This window comes from Sarcophilus harrisii, chromosome 4, assembly GCF_902635505.1.
Source record: "Sarcophilus harrisii chromosome 4, mSarHar1.11, whole genome shotgun sequence".
Lineage (NCBI taxonomy): Eukaryota > Metazoa > Chordata > Mammalia > Dasyuromorphia > Dasyuridae > Sarcophilus > Sarcophilus harrisii.
In genome coordinates, this window is record NC_045429.1 from 413,168,057 (window position 1) to 413,193,259 (window position 25,203).

The 25,203-nt window shown below is 34.6% G+C and overlaps 2 long non-coding RNA genes across 3 annotated transcripts; both read left to right on the plus strand.

Annotated features, from left to right (window-relative positions):
• The first annotated feature begins 627 nt into the window (after positions 1–627).
• LOC116423406 lies at positions 628–14,866 on the plus strand. The gene is made up of 3 exons (XR_004234007.1): positions 628–641; positions 1,729–1,732; positions 14,824–14,866. It is a non-coding gene; the product is annotated as an uncharacterized LOC116423406 (long non-coding RNA).
• Positions 14,867–19,740: 4,874 nt separating this feature from the next.
• Positions 19,741–24,964, plus strand: LOC116423407. Of its 2 annotated transcripts, none has more exons than XR_004234008.1 (2): positions 19,741–19,907; positions 24,323–24,964. It is a non-coding gene; the product is annotated as an uncharacterized LOC116423407 (long non-coding RNA). The 2 variants fall into 2 exon arrangements; XR_004234009.1 differs by lacking the exon at positions 19,741–19,907 and adding an exon at positions 20,004–20,709.
• The last annotated feature ends 239 nt before the right edge of the window (positions 24,965–25,203 follow it).

Genomic DNA, 25,203 nt, shown 5'->3' on the forward strand with positions numbered 1-25,203 from the left:
GGAGAGTAGTTTGGAACTATGCTCAAAAAGTTATCAAACTGTGCATACCCTTTGATCCAGCAGTGTTACTACTGGGATTATATCCCAAAGAGATTATAAAGAAGGGAAAGGGACCTGTATGTGCATGAATGTTTGTGGCAGCCCTGTTTGTAGTGGCTAGAAACTGGAAACTGAATGGATGCCCATCAGTTGGAGAATGGCTGAATAAATTGTGGTATATGAATATTATGGAATATTACTGTTCTGTAAGAAATGACCAACAGGATGATTTCAGAAAGGCCTGGAGAGACTTACATGAACTGATGCTGAGTGAAATGAGCAGGACCAGGAGATCATTATATACTTCAACAACAATACTATATGATGACCAGTTCTGATGGACCAGGCCATCCTCAGCAACAAGATCAACCAAATCATTTCCAATGGAACAGTAATGAACTGAACCAGCTATGCCCATAAAAAGAACTCTGGGAGATGACTAAAACCATTACATTGAATTCCCAATCCCTATATTTATGCACATATGCTTTTGATTTCCTTCACAAGCTAATTGTACAATATTTCAGAGTCTGATTCTTTTTGTACAGCAAAATAACGTTTTGATCATGTATACTTATTGTGTATCTAATTTATATTTTAATGTATTTAACATCTACTGGTCATCCTGTCATCTCGGGGGGGGGTGGGGGGATAAGAGGTAAAAAAATTGGAGCAAGAGGTTTGGCAATTGTTAATGCTGTAAAGTTACCCATGCATATATCCTGTAAATAAAAGGCTATTAAATTAAAAAAAGTTAATACTGAAGCAAGACTTTAATTTTTTTCCTACTTCATCATTGCTTTTTAAATTTATTGAAGGAACTAATTCATTTTTCATAAAGAAAATCATCTGATATAGCCAAATCTTTTACAACTGATTTAATTCTTTAGGACTGGATCCCTTTTTCTGAATTGGGTACCACATTTTTAAGGATCACTCTCTTATATAGGGGTATACAAAGGATAGGGATGTAACTAGATATGTGATTTTGTTACTATTTGATGTTATTAGATTGCTTTTAAAGGAACTCCATCAATACAGGTTGGCATTATATAATTTCTCAGTGAATGCATATTAACTATAAAACTACAACCATTTAGGAGTTGTCGTTCTATTTTTAAAAATAGTTCTCATGCTTGAAAAATTTTGAGAATCCCTGGGATAGTGGAAAGAAAACTGGATTTGGAGTCATACAATCTGACTTTGACCCTAACATTGATATCTCTAATTAGTGATCTTTGAGTAAATTGTTTAAACTTTCTGGACCTCAGTTTCCTCATTTATAATGAACACACTGGTCTTAGCTCTTAGTCAACAAACATTAAGCACTATGTGGTAGAAATTGTGCTAAACTCTGAAAATATAAAGCAAGTTTAAAACTAGGTGAATTCTGAGCTCTCTTCCAGCTCTGTATCCTATGATCTTAGCTTGAATTGCTTGAAATTAAAATGATACTTTGCTCTAAAGCTATCTCCTAGAAAAGCTTTATTCTGGGACAATTGTCTTGGCTCTGAAGTCAATAGCTTTTTTTCTTCTGTCCACAAGTAGCATAACTCAGAAATGAATAAACTTTCCAATTCCTATGCACAAATGGAAGATGGGAGAGAAAACAAAGTTTCCTTCCCTTAATTCTGGTAAATCCAAATCAAGGCATAACTTACTATTTAATTGTCTTTTAAAGCTAAGTAGGGAAGTAGGGAAGAATGGGCAAAGGACATAGAGGTATATAATTTGGCAGTTAATTACAATGAATTCCAGGGGGTATTGTTAAAAAGTGTCAAACTTCTTTTTGTTTATCCTCACATGGAAGCCCAAGAGTCTTCATTAAGGGTTGTATGTTAAATATCAAGGGAATACGGATTTGTTTCAGTTCAACTGGTATTATTAAGGAAATGGACTGGTACTTATTTTTAATAAGTACAAAAATATCAACAAGCTCACTCCCTAGAAGGCTAATAGAGCTTCCAAACAAAACTGCATGGAAATAAAAGTCCCTTCTCTCAATCCATTATTGTGTGGATTCCAAAGGGAGTACATGAGGAAATATAGATCATTAAAAATGCTTTTTTTTATATAAAAGAATTCCATATGATCCCTCCTGTCAGACTCAGTCTATCCTGTGAGTATGCAAAGTTGTATTCATGGCAATATATACTATGATTTCTTCAGCACTTATCAGAAGGATGACAGTTTCATGTTCCAGAACAAGTCATATTCCCAGGATGATCTTCCACATTTTTAATCATTAATCTTGATAATGGGCATTTCATTGAATGTGATTAAGTAGTTGTCAATTCATGTCTCTAAGGAAAAGATGGTTATTTCATTGAAAACTGACTAAAGCCTTTGCCCAAAAATAAACAAAACAACCCCATTAAATAGGAATAGCAAACTTTTCTCTCAGAAAATGTTCCTTATCATTGACCTTACCAATCTCTCAATCAATCTACTAGCATAATCGATGTTTAAACCTTCCCAAATATTTTTTGAAAACAACTGTATGCACTTATTTCTTGATAATATGCATATAGGTGTTTTCATTCCTATTAAGCTATAAAATTCCTAAGTGTAAATTTATAATAAATTAATTTGTATATTCTAGGTCACTAAAGACCTGGCTGGTTGATTTACTAATTGGCTGACTCCAGATATAGGAATGGACACATTCTCAGAAACAATACCATCCCATAGGGTCAACTTAATTCAATTCAAACTAGCAAATATTTCCAAAGTATTTATTATGCAGAGAGATGCTCTGGACACTAGTGGAACTTATTTTTCAATAGATGCCTGTTATCATTGATGTTTGAATTCCCTGTAATGGTGCTAATCAATCCATTCATGAACTCTTATTCTATGCCATTCTTATCTTTACCTTTCTATAAATTCTCTGTGGATGATATATCCAATAAAGTGGAGGCTTTCACTCCCACCCCCAATTTAATTGAACAAATATTCAGTGCCTACCACATGTGCTAGATACTATGTTAGACACTGGGAAATATAAAGACAACATAAAACAATCTCTAAGTTTAAAGAGCTTACATTCTATTGAGAGAGATGAGATAAACAGATAATTAAAATACAGGATAATTTAATTAATGTCATAGGAGCACAGATGTAGACCTAGAAGGAACTTCAAGACATAAAATTAAACTTTCATTCCACTGATAAGAAAAACTGAAATCCATGGAAGCTAATTGATTTGCCCAACATTACACAGATATCAGAAGCAGAAGTAGGATTTGAAGTTATGTTATGACACCACTCAATGTTTTACTACTATATACCATGAAGAGGAAAAGAGAGATGCTACTTTAGAGGGTTGGGAAATTTCAAATAAAACTAGTGATACTTTTATTGAAACTTGAGAGTCTGTTAAAGAATAATACTATAAACAAATTAAGAGAACATGGGATATTCTACTTCTCAGATTGGTGGAATAATGGAGGAATTTATGGCCAAAGAAGAACTAGAGAACATTACGAAATGCAAAATGGATAATTTTGATTATACTAAATTTAAAAGGTTTTGAATAAAACCAATGCAGCCAAGCTTAGAAGGGAAGCAGAAAATTTTGTGTGTGGAGGGGTGGTGGTGGAAGAATTTACATTGTGTCTGATAAAGGCCATCCTTCTAAAATATATAGAGAATTTACTCAAATTTATAAGAATACAAGCCATTCCCCAGTTGATAAATGGTCAAAGGATATGAACAATTTTCATATGATGAAATTAAAGTCATTTCTAATCATATGAAAAATGTTCTAAATCACTATTGATTAGAAAAATGAAAATTAATATAACTTTGAGGTACCACTTCACACCACTCAGATTGGCTAAGATGACAGGAAAAGATAATGATAAATGTTGGCAGGAATGTGGGAAAACCGGGACACTAATGCCTTGTTACTGGAATTGTAAGCTGATACAACAATTCTGGAAAGCAACTTGGAACTATGACCCAGGAGCTGTCAAACTGCACACTCTGATCCAGAAGTGTCTCTACTGGATCTGTATCCTGAAGAGATCATAAAAAGGGGAAAAGGATCCACATGTGCAAAGATTTTTGTAGTGGCAAAGAACTGAAAATTGAGTGAATGCACATCAGTTGGGGAATGACTAAATAAGTTATGGTATATGAATATAATGCAATATTATTTTTCTATAAGAAATGACAAGAAGGCTGATTTCAGAAAAGTCTGGAAAGACTTACATAAACTGATGCTAAGCAAAGTGAGTAGAACCAAAAGAACATTGTACACAGCAACCACAAGATTACATGATGATCAGCTACAATGGTCATGGCTCTTTTCAACAATGAGGTAATTCAGACCAATATCAATAGACTTGTGATGGAGAGAACCATCTACATCCAAAGACAGATGAAGACTGAATATGAATCAAAGCATAGTATTTTCACCTTTTTTTTGGTGGTGTTTGCTTTTTTTCCCTTTCTCATGTTTTTCTTTTCTGTCCCTTTTGATCTGATTTTTCTTGAATGGCATGATGAATATGGAAATATATTTAGAAGAACTGCATCTAACCTATAGTGCAATGCTTGCTATCTAGGGGAAGGGGAAGAGGAGAAAGAAGGGAGAAAAATTAGAAACAAGGTTTTGCAAAGGTGAATGTTAAAAACTATCTTTGCATGTATTTGGAAAAATAAAAAGCTATTACAGATGGGGAAAAAGAAAGATTATTGTCAGTCTCTGAGCAATTAAATCAGCCAGTTCTTAAAATTCAAAAAAAAAAGGGAAAAAAAGAAAAGAAACTTAAAAGTCTGAAGAGCAATGATAAGGAGAATATGCATTCTAATTATGGGGGAAAGTCTTAATGAAAGCAGAGAGGTTTTGAAATGTCAAGATCAGTAATTAACTTGTAATATAAATTACTGGCTGGAATATAAAGGTCATGTAAGTGAGTTATTCTTGAACTGTGAACTATATTCAAATCAATATTATCAACTAATCAATGAATCAAAACCCATTTATTAATTATGCATTATTCCCGATAAAAGTGAAATAGTTCTTATACTCAAGGAGCTTACATTCTCACAGAATGGATGGCGTTTTTAAAAAATAGATCCATACATAAGTAAATTTTAAAAAACAACCATGGCAGCTAGTTGGTGTAGTGGATAGAGCACCAGCCCTGAAGTCAGGAGAACCTGAGTTCAAATCTGGCCTCATATACTTAACTCTTCCTGGCTGTGTGATCCTGGGCAAATCACTTAACCTCAATTGCCTCAGCAAAAAAAAAAAATAAATAAAAATAAAACTGTAACCTTAGAAGAGAAGATAATAATAAATGGGGATATGAGGAAAATCTTAAAGAGGAATTTGAGGTGGATCTTGAACAAAGCCAGTAATTCCAGGACATGATGAGGGAGCAATTGAAATGACCCGCTCCATTATTTAAAATTTAATTGTTAGGCCTGTAGTTTTTGTTTGTGGTCCCAGAGCCAAATTCTATTCTTATTGCATTGTTATACAAAAAATATATTATCTAGTCCTGCCTGTTTACATTTATTTGCATTATTTCTGTGCCCTCAGACATAGTTTTTGTAAGAGTTCTTTGTGTTATAGAGAAATGTATTTTCTTTTGTTGACCCATTTAGAAGATGTCATAAATCTTTTAACTTTAGCTTCTTCAGAAATGTGTTCACTTCCATTATTTCCCTTTTGTTTATCTTTTTGACTTATCTTAAACTAATAGGGGGATATTAAGTCTCCTGTCACTATGGCTTCGGGAAGCTTAGATGTTTCCTTTAAGAATCTAGATGTTAAAGCATTTCAAACAAATAAATTTATTATTGATATTTTGTTGTCCCTGGTTCCTTTTAGAATAAATATAGTTTATTTATCTGTTTTTATTTTTTGAATGTTTGGTTTTGCTTTATCTAGTAGCAAAATGGCAACATCTGCCTTTTTTATTCACTTGATGCATAATTTTTTTTATTCCTTCTGTTTTTGTGTATCCATTTGTTTTTAATTTTTTTTTTTTTTGGTAAAAAACAGATTGTAGGATTTTGTTTTCTTACCCAATTTGTTACTCATTTTCATATTATTGAGTTATTTACTCCATTCATGTTTAAAATTCTAAGAATCTGGTTTATATTTTTTTCCATTGATCTCTAAAATTGGTTTTTCCCCGCAGGTTATGTCCCCTCCTTCTGCTATAAACATTGTATTATCTTTCTTCCATTACTTTAATCTTTAAGGTGGCCTTGTTCTCATATCCTCTACCCTTCTCTGTGTTCCCCTCTTCTTTTTTATCCCTTTCCCTTTAGTTTTTTAAGTTGCACTCTTCTTTTATCTGTTATATTTCTTTCCTCCTCACTCTTTCCTCTCATTTAGATAGATTCACATTTTCTCTATTCCTCTTGAGTTAGTCCTATTTAAAGTTTTTTATTTCATTTGTTTTTCTTTTCCAATTTTTTTTTCATTCTTGATCTATCTACATCTACTATAGATCCAGTTTCTAATTCATATCCCCTATAATCATCTGAACTCTCCCTCCCTCTTTTCTCTGCATTCTTCATACAATCAAAACTTCCAAGGTTTTCTAGGCTCTGCTGTCTAGGTGTTTTCTGTCACTGCCTTGTAGTGACAGACTCTATGGATTAATCTATGGATTCCCATTTTCCATTGTGACTTACTTTCAGAACAATATCTATTATTGCAGGTGTCAGAAAAGACACTGCCCTATGGTATAGCATCTTCACCCTCCTACTGATTTGTATCCCATTTTGCTTATCTTTCTACTACCTACATTTATGTGCAAATCTCCCTATGTCCATGTTATCTCACTGCTTCGTGTGCCAAATGCCCCCAAGAGTTCCAATTCCTCTCTTTCCAAGAACAAGTAAACTTTTCAGGCATCAAAGCCACAAAATCCAATGCAAAAGGTAGAAATGAGAAAAGAGTTCTACACATGGAGGACATCCAGGGCTTATGCAAGGAGTTGAGAGATGGAGTCTAAAGTGGGAGGAATAACAAGTGGACCAGTGTCAACGTACTGCAGAATATATGGAGGGTTGTGAAGTGTAAGAAGGGTTGAAAAGTTGGAAGAGGACAGATTATTAAGGGTTTAAAAAACCAAATAGATGGTTTGATATGTGATACTGATGGTAATAAGGAATTATTGAAGTTTATTAAATAGAGGTAGATATGGTAAGATTTGTTCAATTTCTGTTTCTTGAACTATTGGATTCATTCTGTTAATTTATTTTTAATTTTTTGTATATTCATCTATTTTGTGGTATTAGTTTGGTTAGCATCTAATTAGAAAAATAGTTTATTTCCTTTCTTTTCTTTAATTGAAAGTTTTTCATTTTTGATATTCAATTTGGTTTTCCTCTAAAAGTTGATTAAGCTGTTAATGTATTTTATTATATTCCAAAAATCTCTTTTGGTTTTCAGTTTTAATGATTTCCTTAATTTGGGGATTTCTACATTGTTTAGATATTTTTTCATTTCTTACTGTTCAAGGTTTCTTTAAACCTTTTCTCAATTCATTGAATTGTTAATAATTTCTTTAGGTATGATTTGCTTCCTTAAAATGTCTTGGCTAATTTTTTGTTACTGAATTCCATCTTTTTTTTCAATTATAGTTCATATTTACAGATTGGATCACCTTGGATTGTATCTTGAATACCACTGCATTTTGAAACATGTTCTAATTTCCTCTTGAATTTTTTGATGAATATATAATAGTATATTATTCAAATTTCTTTTCCTTTTCATTTGAAGATCTTTCTCTTGATCACTTATATAATTGCTTTTCAATGGAATTTTTTTGCAGTAGCTTTTTTGAAATTTGCTAAATAAGGTTTTGGTTTTTTTTTCCCTTCTGGATGTAATTTACAAATTTTTCAAATGAAACTTTGATTTCTGGGCTCCAGATGTTTTGGGCAGCTTTCTTGAACTGATTTTTTTATGATTTTACAAGTTTTTTTTATTTGTTGTGTCATTCCAGAAGACCTATAATTTCTATAAATCCTTATCTTCAAGATAATGTTTTGTGTGAAAAGCATACTTTCTGTTAATGCTATGGCTTTTTCTATCTCTTCCAGATTATTCACTTTTGTGTATTGCATTCTCAATTACTTGTCCTCTATTTTATGTCTTCTGAGACTTCCCGCCAGGTTCAAGTTTTTCTACCGTACCTATTATCTCTGCTGTGTAGGCTATAAATTGCTATCATTTACATTTCTCTTTTAAACCACTCAAGAACATAATGCTATGGTGCCATGCTCTCTTCAAAATATGTTAAGAGTTGAATCATTTTCTTTTATTTGGCAGTATTTATTCATTGATGACTGGATTTGGATAACAATTTCTTCTATTAATGTCTTTAATTCTGCTTATGCTCAAAATGTTTGATATTTCATCCTCTTAAAATCTTTGGTAATTTTTGTTTCTTTCTGTTGCTCACCTATCCCCTTGATGTTGGTTTCCCTAGAGATTGACTCTCCAAGTATGTCGTCCTTCTCCCATGCTGGGTAATTTGTGGTTCCCAGCCTAGATCACTGCTCCCAAGTGATTTCTCAGAAGACAAAAGTGATTCAAATGGATGCTAGACACATTTTTTTATGGTTAATGAAGTGCTACAAACCCTTCATACTATGTTCTGACCCATTCCCTCTATTCTTTATTTTATCTGCATATAGAGGTGTCAAAATATTAATACTGTAACTAGGACAAATTTTTGCCATTTGGAGTTTGGGTGTCCATGGCCCTGGAGGTGGAGGTGCAAGTATAGAGTTGAGCCTTATTACAAGGCCAGACTTTTGTCCTGCCTAAGTCTCATTGCTGCATAGCATAGTAACACAGCAGTAGCTATTATAGTACAAGAAAATTTAGGATTTCTGTGGCACTGGCAGGATGTAGATGAAGATTGAAGTATAAGACCATGGATTGATTTGCACAGCTTTGCTGCCAGCAGCATGATGGACAATGGGGAAAAGGGCATTGGGTGAGTATGAATTAGGAATTAGTTCATGGCATTTTAATCTTTTTTTGTTACTTCAGCTATGAACATAACTTAAACTGATTTATCTTTGAAGCATAATTTTTATTTTAGAGAGGTTTGAGGGATCATGAAGATGTGAGAAAATGTCTAGTCTTTCATCTTGTTGGTCACTTGAAGTGCAAAGCAATTTATAATGGATTTTTAAAAATTCTATCCAACTTTCAAAGAATCATTGGAACCATTGCTACCCATATTATTTTCAAAAATTGGGAAAAAACAAACTACCAGATTCTTTTTAGGAGACAAATTTAGTCTTAGAATCTAAACTGGAAAAGATAAAGAACTCATAGAGAACCAAACACAAACAACAGTTCAAAAATTTAAAATAGAATCTTTTCAAACAGACTATGGCCAGTTCATGGCCATCAAGCTGGATTTATACTAGGAATGGATATATAGTTCAAGATTAGTAAAATAACATAATGAATCCCATTAAAGACAAAAATATCTCAAAACACATTATCTCAATGGGAGAAAAAAGCATTGAAAAGGTACAATGATTATTTATGTGAAAAATATCATAGAGAAAACTCTTAACATTAAAAACTGCATATCTAAAACTAAAATCAAACATGATATTTCATGGGAAAACACTGGAAGCTTTACAAGAGTAAAGCAAGGATGCACACTATCCCCACTATTATGTGATATAGTTATAGAAATCATAGGAATCATAGCAGGAAGAGAAGAGAACGATATTGAAGACATAAAGATATTTGTTGTTGATATGATTTATTGAGAAAACTGTAAAGGGCCAGAACTCTGGTGAAGTATACTTGAAACAAGGATACTTATAACAAGGTGTTAACTCAGTGAAATTGATGAGATGATGGTTCTTTAGTATACATATACTTTATGATGTAATGATGTAATTATAAAAGGGTATTTAAGGGCTGAAGAGGACTGGAAATGAGACGTTCTATCTTTGACTATCCTCCTGGTGGCTCTCCTGACTCCTATACTCCTCCACTAAGATCAAGAGTGAATCAATCAGATAGACTGTGGAGGAGAGACTGCATGAAGGAGAGTGTGAGAATGAGTGTCTCACTCACTAGCAGGGTCTCAGACTCAAGATTCAAGAATAAAGACTTTAGATTCTATTCCTGATTATCCTGGTGATGACTATCTTGCTAAGACCAAGGCCTATCCTAAGGACCTCCAGAAAGGTAGCCTGAACATTACAAAAAACCATCTGAGGAACAATAGTTTCAATAAAAGTATTTTCTTGCAAGAAAATAAATCCACAAAATTAAACAGTATTCTGACATAATATCAAAATTCAAAAAATAATGGAAATGAAAATACCCTTCAAAATAATTACAAAATACATAAAATATATGAGGACCAATCTACCAAAGCCCATAATGTATTTTAAATAGATTGAATTATAAAATACTCCTTAAATAAAGGAAGAATAACTGTAGTACACAATTTTCATAATTGTCTTAGCAATATAATAAAAATGATGGTACTATGAATGTTGATTGCCAATTTTAATCCTATAACAATCATTCTATAAAGAAATACTATCAGAACTTGGTAAAGTATTAACAAAATTCATTTGATAAATAAAAGATCAAAAGCAATGAAAATAATTTTTAAAGGATTAAAAAGGTAATTACACTCTTATGCTCCAAATTGTAACATAAAACTATCATCAAAACTATTTGGTAATGGTTAAAAATAGAGAAATATATTAATGTTATAGATTACATGGACAATCTGAAACAATGGAACGGAATATCTTTGTATTCAATGTACTAGAAAACACGGACTGCTCAGAACAAATTCCTTGATTAAAAAAACTACTGAGAAGACAGAAAAAATATTCTGACAGAAATTAGATTTAGAATAATGAAACTCTTTGATGATCCAACCATTACCCCTCAAAAAATTAACTTCAGCAGTGAATGTACAATTATATTACAAATATATTTTCCTCATGACAATAAACATGTTGCATGCTTGAAGTATTACAGATTTATTTCTAAGGCAATTAGAAATAATCTAATTATGCATATAATAATTTTTAGTGTTCATGAATTATATCAGCCTTTGTTTCTGACTAAAAAAAAATGTGTTTTTGCAGTTCACAACCTGTCATCAAATTGTTTCCAAACCACTATCAAGTTTTGACATGTAAGCAAAAACTGATTAATAGATGGTCAAACACATTCTGCTACTCTCATTTGTCTTTTGCGCCGCACCACAATAACTCCTTTGTTTTCCTGGTCCTTATGTCCCATGTTAAATATTTATCATCAGTGTATGGTTTTACAATTTTTTATTTAGAGCTTTCACAAATATAAATTGAATGTCACATTTTATAATGTATAAGATAAATTTTAATTTGGAGCTCTGGGGAAAATATTTTTGTAGTTATTGTAAGTATTAAATGAATCTAAAAGAATATTTTAAGGTGTATATTAAATTGCCCTGGGGAAGATTATAACCCATTGTTTTTGTGGGTTTTATTATAACAAAAAAACCTTGGGACTTACTAGCTAAACCAATATTTTATGCCATATTACACAAAAAAATTCAAAATATATATGTGATATTAATGTTACTATTATTCTATTAAAAGCATAAAAGAATCAGATCACATCTTTATGTGTAGGAAATAAATTCTTTATAAAAGGATTGAGACAATTGCCAATTTTTTAAAATCTCCTTTGGTTATATAATACTTAAAAGCTTCTATCCAAATACAATTAATGCTCTAGGATAAGAAAGGAAGTAAATAAATGGGAAAAATAACTATCAAATTTCACAGAAAAGAGTTTGATATACGAAATATGTTAGACAATAATATAGAGACAGTGATAAAACCAAGAATGTAATCCTGAATAGAAAAAGAGTATGAACAGTTCTCAAAAGAAAATTGAAAACAACTAGCAATTGTATGAAAATTTGCTACAAATAAATTATATTAAAAGAAAAGCAAATTAAAACAACTCTTGAAGTTTCACCTCACACGCCAAAAATTCACAAAGATGACAAAAGATGGAATTAATCCATATTGGAAGAACTGTGGAAAGATAAACACAATAGAGAATTACTGAGGTACTTAAGGGAGATTAACAAGAGTTGGGTAAATAGGACTAAGCATAAACCACACAGAATTGAGTACCATGCCCATTATGCTACTGAGACACATCATTGAATTCTATTCTTCTGCCCGGTTTCCCTTCTCTGCTCCCTTTCTCTCTGTGCCCCTCTCCATGTTATTTCTTTTAGGTCTGTTTTGTTTTCAATTTCACTGTTTTTTTTTTAAACACATTCTTGATACACATTCTTTAATATCACTACTGTGTAAATCAGAGACCAAAATGTCAGAGAAAGAAAAATCTAATATATACTAAAATATGAATAGCAACATTATTTGAAGCAACTAAAAAATTGGATATATATTGGGGAATAGTTTATTTCATACTATGGCATAAAAATTTGTTTGAATATTATTACTTTGAATCAAGAAATCATGAATTGAATAAATTCACAAATCTGTAAATTTTTATTAGCTGATGCCAAGTGAAATAAGTAGAACTGAGATATTACTACACATACCAAGTGCAAAAATATATAGAAAATCAAACTGAGAAACTGAAAAACCAATGAAATATCAGGAGAATAACTAATAAAGCATTATTCAATAATCATAGTAGAAAAGGACTACTAAAATAGCATTTTGCATTCATGCTAAGTTTTTGTCATGGTATTTTTATATTTTTATCTGTTTGTCATTGTTATAAGGCAGTGTTAAATTTGTTATGCAGAATAAAGGAATTATTCCCCTTTTGTCTCTTTTCCCTAGAAATGACTGTAATACAGAAACAAAGGGCATCAATAAAATTTTCTTTTTTAAAAAGTGGAATAGATTCCTTTAGTAATAAGTTATTCCTCTCTAGAGGTCTTTGGGTAATAATGAAAGTACCCCTTCAATTGAATTTTAAAAATGATAAAATGCCTGCTGTATGTAAAACAGTGCCCTGAACATTGGGAATCAAAAGAAAATACATATAATTCTACCCCAAAGAAGAGGAGGAAGAAAACCAATCAGCTCCTACATACCTGTTCCAACAAAACCTTGAAATTTATACAAGACTGAATAATAATCAACCTTCTTTTGAGTATGAATCCAACTCTTCCCTGTCACCGTAGCAGCTATCTATGATGTTCTTTCTTATCATTATATTTCTATCATTATTATTTCTATATTCAAGTTCTAGTCCTGAGATGTGGGGGATGATGAATCAGGCTTTAAATTTTCCAGGCTTTCTCTGAGAGCCCAAACTTGATCTTGGACACTCTTCTCCACCCCTAAGCTATGGCTAGGGCTTAGTCATGCAGTCACTGCCAACTTGCTCCCTGAAGTTTCTTCCAAGGCTACAAACTTAAGCTTTCTTTTCTACTCTGAAATGAAAAACACAACCAGTGACTTGCTCCCCTGCAAGTGCCTACAGCTATCAGAGTTCCCATCTCTCTGCTACCACACTCACCTTGTACGTTTTTGCTTCTACTCACCCACAGCCATAGCCCAATCCCAGACTGCCTTTGGTTAATGCACCTATGCCTAGCATTCAGTAACTGGGATAGATTCTTTAATCTTCCCTATCAGCTATCCATGAGATGAATATTCCTAAAACTGAGACTACCACCTGCCCCCTGGACTTTGTCTATTGACTCAGCAGTTTGTCTGGAAATCTTTTTCCCTTCATCAAGCCAAAACTCAGTCCCTGAATGTTGGATCTTATCTTCCCTGTTTTTAGAGGGAAAAAATGCTTTATCCTAATTTTTTTTTTTAATTCTGCAGCTAGATTTTTATCATGTTTGTGGGAGAATTTAGGAGAACATAGCATTTCCCATTTTACTCCATCATCTTCCCAGAATCCCAGAAACACTTACCATGTTACGACTTTTCTCCTCTTTTTGACGTACTCTAATTAGGTATTGAAGGTTACTTTATTGAGGAGGGTGACAGGTGGTGTGTGCACACCCTATTGCCTATTTCAACTAAGCTCTCTATTCTTAATTTACTACTAAATCCTCCTTCATGTCTTTATTTCAGTAGACAATCCGTTATGTTCTAATATAGAAAATGTAGCCCATTGCTTCCCCCTTCATATGCTACACCTTGACCTAACGTTTTTATGGTTTCATGATTTTGCTCACTTTGGCACCCTATTGGGGTGAGCTGACGATGGCGGTATATAGACTGATAAGCGAGAAGGGGTGAGGTGTATCGGGGTTTATCGATTATAGAACAGGCTCCTCTAGGAGGGTCTAGGGTACCGCCAAGTCCTTTGAGTTTTAAGCAGTGGCTAGTAGTTCTCTGGTGAGTAATTTTGTTATTTAATTACCTAGGTTTACAGCTAAGCATAGTGGGGTCTCTAATCCCAGTTTGTACCTTAGCTTTAGTGTCTTCAGCATTGAGTAAAATCACGCCAAGTTATTGCGTATTTTAATATCAACTAGAGCGTATTACAAGCGCGTTGAGTTTAACTTTATTTAGTTAGGTTTATGCTTAAACACCCTTTATGCCGTTCTTCTGTTAATTTGGGTTAATTGTATGACCGCGGTGGCTGGCACGAGATTTACCAACCCTTATTTATTATGATTTAGTCAAACTTTCGTTTATAGCTCAATGTTAGTCACTGCTGTAACCTGTGGGAGTGTGGTTAAACAAGGTGTCATGGGCTGCTTGTGTAAGTGTGCCTGATACCAGCTCCTTTAGACTCTATGGAAGTTAAAAGGGCATACTCACTGGGTTGCGGAAACTTGCATGTGTAGGTCTAATAAAAATTAACAGTAAGGCCAGGACCAAACCTTTGTGCTTGTGGAACTGATTAAAGTCCATCTAAGCATTTTCAGTGCTTTGCTTTGTGTTAAGCTACACAAACAATCTATTAGAAATTTCAAAATTTATCAAAAATTTTTGATAAAGTTTGTATACTATGTCAGTATTAAATTTATTTTATTTTTTTTGTTGTTTTTTTCCATAAAAATTTTAAGATTGGGTTGGAAAGCAGTTGTATGCTTGATTCATAGGATATTAGGGTGTTTGTTGTAATGTCCTGTAACAGTAGAAGTTTAACAGTGAGTAGTGGTGTATGGGTCTTAGTTAGGCCTAGTTGCTGCTTACATGTGTTTTAGAATCTATTTCTCCAAGGTATTTAATTACCATACTAAAGGCCTATCATCCGGTTTTGGGGTTTGACGGAAGCGATAAAATTTAGTAAGGAGGGTAGGGGGGTTTAGTGGTAAGAAACTGTTATAGATATCGTTTGTCTTTATTTTCGTTTTAAACACACACGCACACACATACACACATGCACACACATACACACACGCACACTCACTCACCCATATAAACACACTTTTAGTCCTATTGTCTAGTCGAAAGTGATATATTGCGGGGGAGATATAAATGCATGTCTAGTAAGGTTTATTAATATAATAATATGTCTATCGATCATTGATTATATGTGTAAATTAATTGATAATTCTGTATACAACTTAATATCTAAACATTTCATGTCTTTATTGTTTTTATCTAATAAAATGTCTAATCATCATTCATTAAACTACACCATAATGGAAATAAGCGCGTGCCCAATGTTCATTCTCAATTGATATCTGGTTGAAATGTTGTTGGTCTTGTTATGTAAGTCTGCACTTTTAATGGCGTCCCCCAGGCTCCCGCCCTGATGATAAACCACCCCCAAATTAAAAACTACCTAATGCCATAACGATCACTGGAGATGCCGCGATATGAGGCCAAACAGCATTGTTACCATCACAAATGCCTCTACGAAAAGCATGGTTGAGCTGAAATAGGAACGAATGGGCCTGAAGTAGCAACCAGTAGCCAGTCAGAGAAAATAAGGTTCGTCCACAGATTATGGGCTTGCTCTGAAGGATTTAGTGTCTTCAGATGGCGGGTTGCTGATCTCTCATGAGTGGAGGATTAAGGTATTCCTAGTGGTAATGATCTGCTAGAGGAATATAGCTTAGTTGATCCCGATCCATGGAGTTAATGTCTATGTACGCCAACATTATATGTCTTATGTAATATATACATATCACGTATTATGTACTATTATGAGTTATATTAGTTTAAGATATGCATGTATTCATTAATATTTAACAATATATTATATTAATGTATCTAGTAATATGATTAATATGTATATAATTATATGATAGAGGACTATAAATGTATGCTCTATATACATAAATATATCTTTATATATTGATATATATGTATATACATGAATATATATTTTTACTTAATTAAAAATTTGCAAAAATTTGCAAAAAAAAATTTAATACTGGGATAGTATACAAATTGAATTTTGCGATAAAAATAAATAAAAATTTTTAATGCAGGAAGTAGTTTAAGTAGAATATCGGCTTTGGCCGTTGATGGCGGGGCATAATGCCTTCTTCCTGATGGGTCCTTGGAAGGGGTTTACCTTCATAGCTGACTTACAAGGCCAGTATTTTAGTTAAATTACTTGGACTCTTCATTTAGGTTTTAGTATATAATTTTCGAATAACCCTGCAAAAGGTATTAGGAAAGAATCAGTAAGAAATAGAGCATGGAGGCTAATTGGCCGATAATAATGAATGGCTGCTCCACAGGTTGGCCGCAGATTCAGGTGAGTGTGATTAGATTGGTGGTGAGGATTCAGAATAGGGTTTGGGAGATTGGGAGAAATATCATGCTTCGTTGGTTAGCAGTATGGAGCAGGGGGATGATTAGGAGGATTAGGATAGATGCTAGTAAAGCGAGAACTCCTCCTAGTTTGTTAGGAATGGAACGGTAGAATAGCATATGCAAATAGGAAGTATTCTGGTTTGATGTGGGGTGGCGTGTTTAGAGGGTTGGCAGGTGAAAAGTTATCTGGATCTCCTAATAAGTCTGGTGAAAAAAGGGCTAGAAGAAGGAGTATAAAGAGGAGTATGAAGCCTAGAGCATCTTTAATAGTATAGTAGGGGTGAAATGGGATTTTGTCCGAGTCTGGGTTGATTCCTGAGGGGTGGTTAGAGCCTGTTTCATGGAGGAATAGTAGGTGGACAACAGCTAATGCTATGATGATGAAGGGTAGGATGAAGTGAAAGGCAAAGAATCGTGTGAGCGTTGCTTTATCTACTGCGAAACCCCCTCAAATTCATTCTGCTAGAGTGGTGCCAATGTAGGAGATAGCGGATAATAGATTGGTAATTACGGTAGCACCTCAGAATGACATCTGACCCCAAGGAAGAACATACCCAACAAATGCTGTTGCTATCACAGTAAGTAGAAGAATCATGCCAATGTTTCATGTTTCTTTGTAGAGGTAAGATCCGTAGTAGATTCCTCGACCCACATTAGTAAAAACATTTTAAAAATTAAAGTTCTGGGGAAAAAATAGAAAAACAATAAGCAACTTAGAAAAGCTCCCAATCTAAAGAAAAGAACTGAGTAAGAACTTTGATCTGAAGAGAAAAGATTTCTTCTGGCTCTCTCTTTTGAGTCCATTACCTAAGAGACTTAGAAATGGGCTGAGATTTTTGTCTTGTAGGCATTAGTGTAGAAAGGAGAAAGAAAAGGTAAAAATGACTTTCTAATAATCAGAAGACATGAAAAAAAGTGATTATCCATACTTCCAAATTTATGAAATGAAACTGAGGGATGGGAGTCAGCATCAAAGGACCTCATTCTTATTTTAAAATGAACACAAAAGTGTTGGATACACAAACATGAATGCACTCATATGCACACACAATTTGGTACAGAAATAAACAAGATAAACAAGAAGGGTTGGGGGAGGAGAATTAAAAATTCCAGGTCATGGTCATAAGTAAAACAGACTTCCTGATTCTGAAGGATTAAAGGGAATAGGGATAGGACACTAAAATATAAGTAGGTATCTTAAATTGCCTTTTATACAATTGCAGAAAGATTGAACAAGTTGTGGTATATGAATATAGAGTTTGGTTTTTTTGCCTTGTGAGAAATGACAAAAGATAATTTCAGAGAATGCTGGATAACATGACCTGATGTAGAATAATAAGAAAAACAACTTTAAAAGATTTAAGAACCTGAATCAATGCAATGACTAGCTATGTCACCAGAGGAACTATGATGAAACATCTTGGGCATTCCAGACGGTGAGATAATGGACGGAGAAAACTGAAAAATATATTTCTGAAAATAGCCAGTGCATGGATTCATTTTGCTTGAATTTAAAATAGCGCTTTTTAAAAAATAGTCTATGAAGAAGGAATACCAAGCAGAACAAGGACAGCAGATATGGAGCTAATGAGAGAGGATAGACATATGATGGAGACTGAATTCAGAGGATACAGAAGATCAGTCACTTGTGGGAAATGTTGCAGAGGGATTGTTGGTCAGGCATCAGTTGGATAGTCTGTGCTATACAACTAGTAGTCTTCTGAGAAGAAAAAATGCTTCAATTGCTTAGAGTAGCAGACTTTGATTAAAATCTTGACGTTTGACCGATTACTTCAGATCTTCGATTTAGAGACCCCTTGAAATCGTCCTGTGCATCCCCTCATTTTACAGTTGTGGAAACCGGGACGCAAGAAGTAATGTCCAAGATCATACAAGTAGAAAGTGACAGAAGCAGGTCTGCAATAATGCAGGCTCTTTGATTCTAAATCTACTTCTCTTCTCCATCCCTATATTCCGTAGAACTCAGTTTCCTCGGTTGCAAAAACAAAAACAAAAAATAATAAACAAACAAAAAAACAAAACAAACAAACAAACAAACAAAAAACAGTGACGAGCTTTAACAAGAGGTATCAGGCCGGTGGCCCTCTGACGGCACGCAGCCACAACACTCCCAACCACGTTAAAATGAAATTAGGGAACATTTAGCTAAATAAATAAAACATCGTTATGCGTGGATTGGCGGACTTCATTTCTACTAGAGTTTGATACCCGTGGGCTAGAAGATGGTCTCCAAGGTTTCTTTTAGAAAAAACTCCTTAAAAGCACGGTCTGTTTTCTTTTTTTTTTTTTTTTTTTTTTTGCGTGTTTCCCAGCAGTGCGCTGAGAGCATTAAATGCTTTTATATTTAAATATTTTTAAAGTTGAATTTAATTGCAATTCTCTTATTTTTTTATATTTCCGCAATTCCACCAATGCCAAGATCCAGGATGGCAGCTAACAGGAAGTTAGTTCTTCTCGAACATCCTTTTTGGCCCTATGATTTTGACGAAAGTAGGACCCTGGGAACCGGAAATTCCTCTCGAGCAGCCTCTTGGGTAATGCAGTTTCCTCTAGTTTAAGGTGAAAATGGCTATCAATAGGAAGTTCCTCTCGAAGGGCTTTCTGGGTAATGTAGTTTCGTCGCATTAGTGGACAAGATGGCGACCTCACAGAATTTCTCCTTAAAAGAACATTAACCTAAGTATGGGAGGAGGAGCGTTTTTCGTCGCGAGAGACGTCGAGGCTGGAGAACAAGAGCTGTAAAAGACGCAGTGAATGAATAAGAGTCTCTGAGGCGAGTGTACGCAGGGCCACACATTAGGCCGGAGGTACCGGGGTTGGAGGCCACTCCCGGTGTAGCCTTGGGAAGGCGCTTTGCCTCCATCAGTACAGAGGCGGAGGACAGAGGACGCGGAAGGGAGGGGGAAGAGGGGGCGGTATCTAAATGACTTCTTACGCTCCCGCAAAACAGGAAGTCAATGTAACTGTTGCCTAGCACCCAGGGGCGGAAGTGGGCGGTGCCGCGGTCACGTGGGCAGCTTGTCTCCCTTCCTCCTCGGGACCCGCAACCGGAAGAGGGTGTGACCTACACAGGCTACCTGTTATGGAAGGTCTTGGGTCGTTTTAAGATCTTGTCTCACTTTCTATTCCTCTTAAAAATATACGTATTTATAAATATAGAATTTTTTTTTCTAAATTTTCTAAATTTTTTTTTCTAAAAATCTTTCTTTCTAAAGTCTTTCTAAAAAAACTTGGAAACGGAAACTAAAAGGGAGGTCGCGCCGTGCGGCTTAGTTCAGCTGCTGATTCAGACGCTTCCTGCCTGACCTTCGTTTGACCTCCCAGGGTCTCAATTCTCTCAGGCGGGAAATGGAAGACTTGGCAAAGATGGCTTCTAAGAACCTATAATCTGGGAGCCTACGGACTTGTCTCCAGGACCCTCTCTGGCTGTCAGTCTGTCCTCCTGTTTCGGGCTACCATGGCTGTAGTCTCCTGGTGCCCACTAGTGCCAGGAGATAACGGATGTGGGAGCGAAGGAAAGTTACAAGGCAACTGTTAAGAGTTGGGGCACTAATGTTCTCTGGATGCAGGATGAACGCCTTGAAGAGGAACGAGGAATGAGCAGATCACTTTTTCTCCAGCCAGAAATTTTGCCATTTCTAAAATAGCTTGAAGAATTTTTCCTAACCCTTAGTAGGGTTGGTTCAAAAATAAAAGGCAATAATTAGGCGTTCTGGAGTAAGAAGACTCGGTTCAACTGCTGCCTTTGGCTCATAATTGGCATTCTAAGTCATGGCAAATTATTTAACCTGTCAGTGTACCCAGAAATTCTCGTAGGTTGTGGAGGTGTGCCAACCTGCGTTGGTAGAGGAAGCTTCCTTATTCAACATGCTTAGAAAATCAATTATCTAGGTAAAACTTCCAATGACAAAGATTAGGAAACACTTTTTTTTTTTCTTTTTTTTCCCATTTTATTTTATTTTATTTTTTTGAATAACTTTTTATTGGCGGAGCCCATGCCAGGGTAATTTTTTACAACATTATCCCTTGCACTCACTTCTGTTCCGATTTTTCCCCTCCTTCCCTCCACCCTCTCCCCCAGATGGCAAGCAGTCCTATACGTCTTAAATAGGTTACAGTAGATCTTGGATACAATATATATGTGCAGAACTGAACAGTTCTCTTGTTGCTCAGGGAGAATTGGATTTAGAAGGTATAAATAACCTGGGAAGAAGAACAAAAATGCAAGCAGTTTACATTCATTTCCTAGTGTTCTTTCTTTGGGTATAGCTGCTTCTGTCCAACCTTGATCAATTGAAACAAAGTTAAATCTTCTCTTTGTTGAAGAAATCCAGTTCTATCAGAATACATCTTCATACAGTATCATTGTTGATGTATATAATGATCTCCTGGTTCTGCTCATCTCACTCAGCATCAGTTCATGTAAGTCTCTCCAGGCCTCTCTGTATTCACTCTGCTGGTCATTTCTTACAGAACAATAATATTCCATAACATTCATATACCATAGGAAACACTCTTGAACAAGCAAAGCATTTTAAACATTATACACAACTAGTTGGTACAGTGTAAAGAGTGCTGGACTTGGAGTCGGGAAGACTTAAGTTTGAATTCAGCTTCAGACATTTACAGGTCTTTAATTCTGAACAAGTACCTTAACCTCCATTTACCTCAGTTTTCTCATCTGTAAAATGAGAATAATAATAGCACTTCCTCCGAGGTTGGTTGTGAAGATAAAACATGATAGTCTTTATAAAGTGTTTTGCCAACTTTAAAGCAAAAACATGATAGTCTTTATAAAGTGTTTTGCCAACTTTAAAGCAATTTATAAATGCTAGTTTATATTATAGATGTCTAAGGAATGATGATCTTCAGGGTAGCAGTTGGAATTTCATTATGTTTCTGGATTTCATTATCCAATGCAGAAAAAGACAATTTGGAGATTTTTCTTCTTTTAGAACCTTTTGCTATTCATACCCAGAATGCTGATTTACTAACACACTGAGCAGCTAAGTGGTCCAGTGGATAGAGTACCAGACTTGAAGTCAGTAATACTTATTTTTCTGAATTGGTCTCAGGTACTTACTAGTTATGTGACCTTGGGCAAGTCATTTAACCCTCTTTGCCTCAGTTTCTTCATCTGTAGAATGAGCTGAGAAGGAAATGACAAACCACTCCAGTATCTTTGCCCAGAAAAACTCAAATGAGGTCACAAAAGAGTTGGACATGACTGAAATGACTGGACAACAACAAACACACTAAGCTTTACTTTCCTTATGTAGTTCTGGTTCATAAATTCATTAGTCTCACAATAGAAGTAAAAAATCATTTTTAATTGGTAAACATCTTCTATCCTAGACTACTGGGTAAAACCTTCTTGCCTCCAGAAAACTGCTATGGGAGTACTGGTTTCAGTCAGAGATCAATTGTTGAAGTTGGAGTATCACTTCCTATTTGGGTGGGAAAAAAAGACTTCATTTTTTGACTTTTTAGTTGAGGCCTTTTTTTTCCCATTTCATATTAATAGTTCTGTGTTCTTGAGTCAATCATTTAACCTTTCCAAGCCTCAGTGTTCTTATTTACAAATTAGAAATAATAATTTCAGCCTTCCATACCTCACAGGATTGTTAAAAGAAGCAAATAAGCTAAGAGAAGTGTAAGTTGTTTGAAAATTATGATTTACTATTTAGAAATGAATTATTAATTTATCTAATTTAAAGACTCTTAGACACTGGAGTATATAGAATGTCTCATTTATTCCCTCCTGTGAAATAATTATTTACTTATTGATTCTCTATAAACCTTCATGTCTCTCCCTTGATTCTATCCAACTATAATCAACCATAGCTAATTGATCTGAATTCTTGAGCTGAATTGATCTCGGCTTCTTAGTTCAAATGGTCAGTATTTGCATTGGGAAAAAAGAAACATAGTATATAAAGCAGTTGAGTTTAGGAATCTATGTCCTTTGATCCTTAGTTACCCTGAATGTCTGTTTGTTAATATTTTTCTAAAATGACTGGAAAACAGCTTTCAGGACTGCACAAATGATCTCATCAGGACAAAATTCAGTAGAGCTATCACCTTGATATCATACCTATGTTAATACGGCCCAATGTCACATTAAATTTTTTGGTTTTTAATATAACACTGATGATTCATATTGGGTTTAAAATCCATGGAAAACTTCAAGACTTTTTCATGTTATCATTTTATGTTATCATCGTGATAATCATTGAGAAAAACATATTGGTGGCAGGCATGTGAGCTGTTAGCTTCCCTACTTCTTAGGTACCCATCCTTTACTTATGTAGTTAAATTTTTCTAATTCAATTGCTCTACTTTATAGTTAGCCTTTTTAGAGAGAGAGAGAAGGATATTCAGAAAGATTAATTGGCCAAGTAGTCAGGATTTTGGTTGATTACTATCTTGACCTATGTCTCTATGCTAAAAAAAAATGTTTTTTGCCTCAGTTTTCTTACTACTGATAAAAACTCACAAGATGACATAATTTTAGAATTGGAAAGGGCTTCAGCAGACATCTAGACCAAAGCATATCCAAAAAGAAATTCCATACGTGAATTGATTCTAAGTGAAGTGAGTAGAATCAGGAGAACATTGTACACAGTTGCAGCAAGAGTATACAATGATCATTTCTGATGAATGTGACTCTTTTCATAAGCAAGGTGATTCAGGCCATTTCCAATGGTCTTATGATGGAGAAAGCCATCTACCCAGAGAGAGAACTGTGGGGACTGAGTGTGGATCACAATATTGTATTTTCACTTTTTGGTTTTGTTTCCTTTCATTTTGTTTTCTTTCTCTTTTTTTTTTTTTTCTTTTTTGATTTGATTTTTCTTGTGCAGCACGAAAATTGTGGAAATATGTATAGAAGAATTGCACATGTTTAACATATATTGGATTATTTGCTGTCTGGGGGAAGGGTAAGAAGAAGGGAGGAAAAAATTTGGAATATGAGGTTTTGCAAGGATGAATGTTGAAAATTATCTTTGTATATGTTTTGAAAATAAAAAGCTTTAGTTTAAAAAAAAAAAAAAAAAAAGGAAGTCCACTATAGTTCACCTGACAAAAGGTATTCCATCCTCTGCTAAAAACCTTTAAAAATTTTTTAACTCACTACTTCCTGAGGTATCCATTCCTCTTTGGGGAAGGTCTGATTCTTAGGAATTTTTTCCTCACATAAAAGGTATATTTTGCCCTTTGGAAACTTCGTATAGTTGTTTTGTTTCTTCCTTATGGGAACCAGACACAGAAAGTCACTTCTTTCATATGAAAGATCTTGATATACTTGAAGACAAATATCATGTAAAATTTGTAAATCTTTTCCAGACTAAACTTCCTATTTCCTTCTACTAATCTTCATATGAGAACTCAAGGCCTTTCACTACCTTGGCTGCTATCCTCTACAGCTTCTTAATGTTCTTGTAAAAGTGTGGTAACCAGAATTTAATACTATACTGTAGATATTACCTTTGTTTCTTAACAGCCTGCACTCTGAACTTCTCTACTATGCAGGAAAAGACTTTTTCCTGGAAGATCACACTAGCCTGATAATTCATACCTTGGAAGTATCCTGACCCTTGTGACAGCTGTCTTGGATTGGATGACTCCTGTTGGAATGTTCATCTAAGGAGAAGATGCAGCCAGCTATGTCTTCATTTCTTACCAGAGTGCACTCTAGACTTCTTTTCCATAGCCAAACACTGGATACTTTTACCTACTCTGCTCCTTACCCCACTTTACTTTTATGTATTATCTTCTTCCATTAAAATGTAAGCTCTGTGAGGGCAAGAACTGTCCCTTTTTTTGCTTATAGTTTTGTTCCTGGTACTTAAACCATACCTGAAATACAGGCAATGCTTTATCATTGAACAGCTATCTTGCTAGGTCAGAGTACAGGAAAAAACTATGACCTCTTTATTCTTAGAAGCTTTGCCTCCCTCAATATAGTCCAAGACTGCATTAACTCTTTTGGTTGCCACATTATACTGCTGACTCATACTAAGCTTCCAGTTCATCATAGCCTGCCTCTCCTATTGTGTTCAGTTGGGTTCTGTACCTGACATTGAACCCATAACCAGATAGAGGCAGTTGGAAAAGGATCCTTATCATATTTTTACATTCACAAATTTCTTTTAATATTAAATCTGTGTTCACATTTGGAGACAAAGGACCTTGGTTCAGGTCCTGCCTCAGTTACTACCTATCTGTTGGCAACTGTTTGCTTCCATGCTTAGCGTTTATGATGCTTCTTCCTTTATGCTCAGCTCCTTTTCTTCTACCCAACTTCCTAAATTCTTTTTCCTAAAGGAATTTTACAGATGAAAAAACTGGGATTGAGAGTAGTCAAATGGGCTTCCCAATAAG